General features: G+C 50.6%; 1 long non-coding RNA gene across 2 annotated transcripts in view; it reads left to right on the top strand.

The window, feature by feature from the left end:
- Positions 1–1207, top strand: part of LOC133238796 (uncharacterized) — a 122493-nt gene extending 121286 nt beyond the window's left edge. For both annotated transcript variants that reach the window (XR_009733631.1, XR_009733630.1), the window contains one exon: positions 11–1207. This is a non-coding gene — a long non-coding RNA (uncharacterized LOC133238796). The remainder of the gene's footprint in view (positions 1–10) is intronic.
- Positions 1208–5424: the final 4217 nt, after the last annotated feature.

The raw sequence follows: 5424 nt of genomic DNA, 5'->3' as shown, positions 1-5424 counted from the left end.
TTTTTTAAAGAAAAACTAAGAAATAGATGCTGGCTCAGGATCAAGGACTTAAGCAAGCAAACGTCTCTGGAAAAAAGAACTGGAGGCCCTTTGGGGTGGGGAGCCCCATCAGCGGGTATGTTTGAGCAGCCCCTGGAGGACACCTTCCGTGAGCAGGAAGACCAGAGTCCTGGAGGAAAGGGTGTAGTGGGAGCCCTACCACGCTTTCCAACACCAAGCCCCTTCCCGTCTACGAGAGCCCTTTGGAGCAACCACCTACAAGCCCGCCATCTTGGCAAATGCGACGTGCTTACCACTGAGCAGTTGGGTTCTGGGTGGCACGGGGTCCCTGCCGTCAGTCATACCTGGGTTCCCATCCGAGCTGCACCTGTCCAGGCGTGTGCCCTTGAGACAAAGCACGCCAGCCCCCCTCCAGGGTCAGTCGCACCCCCCCAAGTCCTCTTGTCTGCGCTGTGTCCCCACCTTGCCCACCCAACGAGGCCACCCCATTCTCAGCACCCTCTTTCCTCTGAACCACCCCCAGCAGCCCCCCACCCTCCGGGCCCTCGTTACAGCCCCCCACCCTTCGGGTCCTCTTTGGCTGTTCTGTAAACCACGATGCTCAGTTTCTTTTTCTTCTCCTTGGCTTCCAGTCTTTGCAGGAAGACCAGGGGCTCTTTGCAGACGAGAGCCCAGCTGCTGCTTCTGGGGATGACCCGGGGCCCCGTCTTGCTTGAGACACACCCTTGGGGAGTGCGTGCTGTTGTCTCAAAGGCAGGTGCTGCCCGGGAGTTTGGGGTCATCCCAACAGAAGAGCTCACGGCACTTTCTGAGTGACACAGTGGCCCGTAACTCCAGCTTGGATTGGCCAAGACTGTCACCAGGGAGAAGGGGAAAGTCTAAGGAGTCTGTGGTTCGCACACAGGCAGAGCTCTGCCTTCTGTTTCACAGCCTCTTTGCTTGCTGCTTGCCCATCCCCCTTCTCAGGGCGTTCTACTCCTGGTTACCCCTGAGGTCCCTCCACCCAGGCAAGGTCAGAACTCCACCTTCCGTCCATCCCGAGCACAGGGTGGCTCTCCTCGGTAGTGCTTGTTCATGGTTTCCATGCATTTGGGTGATGCTTTATCACCAACTGTTTTCCTCGCCCTGGAGCTGTGTCCCCAGCACTTAGCCAGCTGCCTGTCACACAGCAATCAATCAATAAAGGCTGGTCCAGTAATTGAATGAACGCTCTCCGGTTCCAGCCAATATACGTGACCCTCCCACCAGTGTCTCTCCAAGCTGTCCTGTTAGAGGATCACTCAGGGAGGGGTGCTGGCCTGGCTCACACCCCCCATTTATCCTGGAAGCCAGAGGGCAGGGGAGGACCCCCTGGGAGAGCCCCAGGTCAGTCCTGGCAGTAACAGACAGGCCGACGGCAAAAAGTCGGGGAGGAGCCGCTGCGGGTTTTTCTCAGCTTGGTTCTGTTCAATTCCCATCCTGCAGTGCCATCTCCAGGGCACCAGGGCACTCTGAGATGATCAGAGGTGCGGCCAGCTTGGCCGGAACCGCACAATCACCCTCATAATCAGAGCATTTGATCCGAGGAAGGTCAGAGCTCTGGAGAAGGACTTGCTCAATGCTGCTGTACAGTGGTGACACCCACCGCCTGTCCCCTACTCCACAAGCGGGAGAGAGCGCGGGGCCAAGGCAGGAGCTGCCCTGGACCAGCGCTTATCCCAGGGCCACGTGCTTGGCAACCAACCCAGGATCATGCAAAGTACAGATTCCGTGGCAGTGGCCTGGGGTGGGGCCTGGGAGTCTGCATTTCTAGCAGATGGCCAATGCTGGCGCTGCTGGCCTGACACAGCAGTCCATCTTGACGTTTAAACTGTGGTGCAAGGGCTCTAACATCAGCATCTCTGGCAGGGTTTTGCTGCTCACGATGCTGTCCCCATCTGGGCGGCAGCAGCAGCACCTAGGAGTCTGTTACAAATACAGAGCCTCAGGCCCCACCCCAGACTCTCTGGACCAGAATCTGTATTTAAACCAGATCCACAGGGGATTCACAGACACGGTAAAGTCTGAGATGCTCCGCTCAAGAACCCTGGTCCTTAAGACCAGCTGCATGTTGAAACCATCCGCCGAGCTTTTAAAAAATGACCTTGATGTAATCTGTGTTGGCTACAACCTGCATATCAGGGATTTTTTGTTTTCAACGCTCCAGGTGATTCTAACAGAAAACAAAGTCCAACTGCTTTTCTTCCTATTAGAATAGTTGATCAATATTTTATTAAATTTTGCTAATAGTTTTCTTAATACCTACAGGAAATTTTTTCTCCGGGGAAGATACAGAAATAGCCAACAAGCACAGAAAACATGCTCGGCATCAGTAAGCTAGGGCCACCTACTAGGGCCATATCCTTGTGTCGGCGGGCGGTAAGAGGCGCCGGTGAGCACGGGCAGGGACCGGGACCCTCGCACGCTGCCAGTGGAACGTAGAGTGACGTGGTGCCGACAGCCTGTCAGTTCCTCCAAAAGTTAAAACGGAGCTACCATATGACCCCGCAGTTCCACTCCTAGCTGTTTACCCCAAAGAATTGAAAACGGGGAATCAGATGTTTGTTCATGCAAGCTCATTGCCGCATTACTGACAATAGCCCAAAAGTAGACACAACCCAAGTGTCTACCAGCAGATGAATGGATAAACTATATGTGGCCTAGCCACACAATGGAATATTAATCACCCATAGAAGGGAATGGAGTGGCGTGATGCACGCCACACTGTGGATGACCTTGCAAACATGATGAGCCAAGCTAGAGAGGCCAGACAGGAAAGAAAGCCGTGCAGGAGCCCTATTACATGATATATCTGGACTAGGCAGATTCAGAGAGGCAGACATGTTTTCCTGTGTCTTCAAAAAGCTGAGTTCTTGGACCCTCTTCTTCCAGTCTATTGCAAAGTGGTCAGGGTCCTTCTTCATCAGCTACAACACCTCAGTTTCATCAAGAAAATTCCTCATGTCTTCCAGTTCTTAAAAGGAGAATAATCTGTCCTAAAGACTTTGCACATTTTTTAGTTTACTCCTGGGAAGTTTCGTCTTCCATTGTAAAAGGGATCCTCTGTTTTTTTCGTTTATTTATTTAATTGGAGGCTCATTGCTTTACAATGCTGGTGGTTTGTGCCCTGCATCAGCATGAATCAGCCATAAGCGTACGGATCTTCTATTTTCTAAGGAGGTGTTATATGTATATAGAGCTGCTATTGATTTTCTTTTCTGCTGTATACCCACCCTTCTATTTTCAATATTGATTGATTGATTGATTTGGCTGCGTTGGGTCTTGCAGCATGCAAACTCTTAGTTGCGGCATGTCAGATGTAGTTCCCCAACCAGGGGTTGAACCCCGGCCCCCCGCACTTGGGAGCACAGAGTCTGAGCCTCTGGACCCCCAGGGAAGTCCCCCTACCCGTGTATGGTAGTTTCCCAACGGCCATGAGAAAACTGGTAGTTCTCTAAAACAGGGTGTAAGGTAGAGCTGACATCATATACAAAAAAGTCTTCCGTGAGTTCTACATGTGCTGAAGGGCCAGACTTGAGTCTTCTTCCCACTGAGTTTTATAAAATATTAACAGATGACAGGCCTACAGAAACCATTCCTGGATGCCATTAGAAGGTCAGATTGCTAAAGAGGTTTCTAAAGACTTATTTCCGATTTCTGTGCTTTCTTGCCATGGACCAGGAAACACTGGGCAGACCACGAGTGGGCCACAGACTTAACATTTTGAGTGTCGTTGCTTAATTTTTTTTTTAATTGGGGTATAGCCAGTTAACAATATTGTGGTAGCTGCAGGTGAACAGCGAAGGGACTCGGCCATTTATATGCATATACCCGTTCTTTCCCAAATCCCCCGCCCATCTCGGCTCACATAGAACATCGAGCAGGGTTCCCTGTGCTATACAGGAGGTCTTTGTTGGTTATCCATTTAAAATCTAGCAGTGTGTACACGACCTTCCCAAACTCCCTAACTCTCCTTCCTCCCTGCAGCCATAAGTTCATTTTCTAAATCTGTGAGTCTCTTTCCATTTTGTAAGTTCATTTGTAACCTTTCTTTTTAGATTCCACTTACAAGGGATGTCCTACGATATTTCTCCTTCTCTGTCTGACTTCCTTCACTCAGTATGACTGAGTGTTATTGTTTTAGAGCTTGTCTCTAACTGCATTAAATGTTAGAATTCCAACCCTATACCCTGTAATACGTTCTCACGTGTTCAGTTACCAAACTCCGTTTATTACTGCATGATCGGACTGCTTCTGCAAAGTACAGGAACCTGGATTATTAAGTGTGTGTGTGTAGTAGACTTTTTATTTCTAAAACCAGAAAAAAATGAAGAATACAGGACATTCCAGAGATAGATATACTAATATATCTTGATATTGAAATTGTTCCTGGATTTTCTCCAGATTTGAGGGAGTGAAACACTGCCAGAGGAAACTGAGCCAAAAATAAAGTTTAAAAATTCTGAGCAAATTACCGTTTGGTGACAAGGGACCGTGGAGTCTTTAAAAACAGAGGCTTCAGAGAAGCTGTCTGCCGTGACAGTGAACTAGCGTCACGGGCAGCACGCGTGGCCTTGTGGCTCCCGCAGCAGCAGAACTGCCTCCACGTCTGGGGCCCTGAAATTAACACGCTGGCCCCGTGTCTTGCAAGACCTTCACGGCACTACTCAGGACGAGCGGTATCTGGGATGCCGCCAGTTCCTCCGCTCTGCTGGCAGGGGGACAAGTCATGCGAGGCAGGGACACCGAGTCTTCCTGTTGGATCCTGGGGACCGCCGGGCACAGCTGGGCCTCCCCACCCTGCTGGCAGGCGGTGAGACTTGTGGATCCCCTGCAGTTAGCCTCCCCAAGCGTCTTGTTTTAAAATCAACCATCGGTGCCACTGAGGAAGGCGAGGCTGCCAAAGCGTGTGTGTTCTTTCCGAGATGAGGTGTGACGTAAACACATTTTGTTTTTTGTTTCTTGTTTTTTTAAATATTTATGTATTTGACCACACCAGGTCTTAGTTGCAGCATACGGAATCTTCAGTTGCAGCATCTGGGATCTAGTTCCCTGTCCAGGGATCAAACCCAGGCGCCCTGCATTGGGACCGCAGAGTCTTAGCCACTGGACCACCAGGGAAGCCCCAGACACGCGTATTTTAATAAGGACTCCTCACGATTCCCTGGGGGACTCCACAGTTGACTGAAACCTCACACTTACTGCCTCTTTAACCCATAACAAGTTTGGGCTATGGGGGCGAGGGCTGTCATCAGTGGAAAAAACGATCCCATCTGCAGCCTGAGTCCTGGTTCTCCTTTCTGGAGCCTCTATTTGCTGATCTTTAAAATGGGTCCAAGGGTTGCTGGGAGGACCACATCGATGGCTACATGGCTGTTGCAAGCAGCAGTTAGGAAGCCTGGGGAT

Source organism: Bos javanicus, chromosome 25, assembly GCF_032452875.1.
Source record: "Bos javanicus breed banteng chromosome 25, ARS-OSU_banteng_1.0, whole genome shotgun sequence".
NCBI classification, from domain to species: Eukaryota; Metazoa; Chordata; class Mammalia; order Artiodactyla; family Bovidae; genus Bos; species Bos javanicus.
Note: the sequence above shows the minus strand (reverse complement) of the source record. Positions and strands in the feature narration are given on the sequence as shown.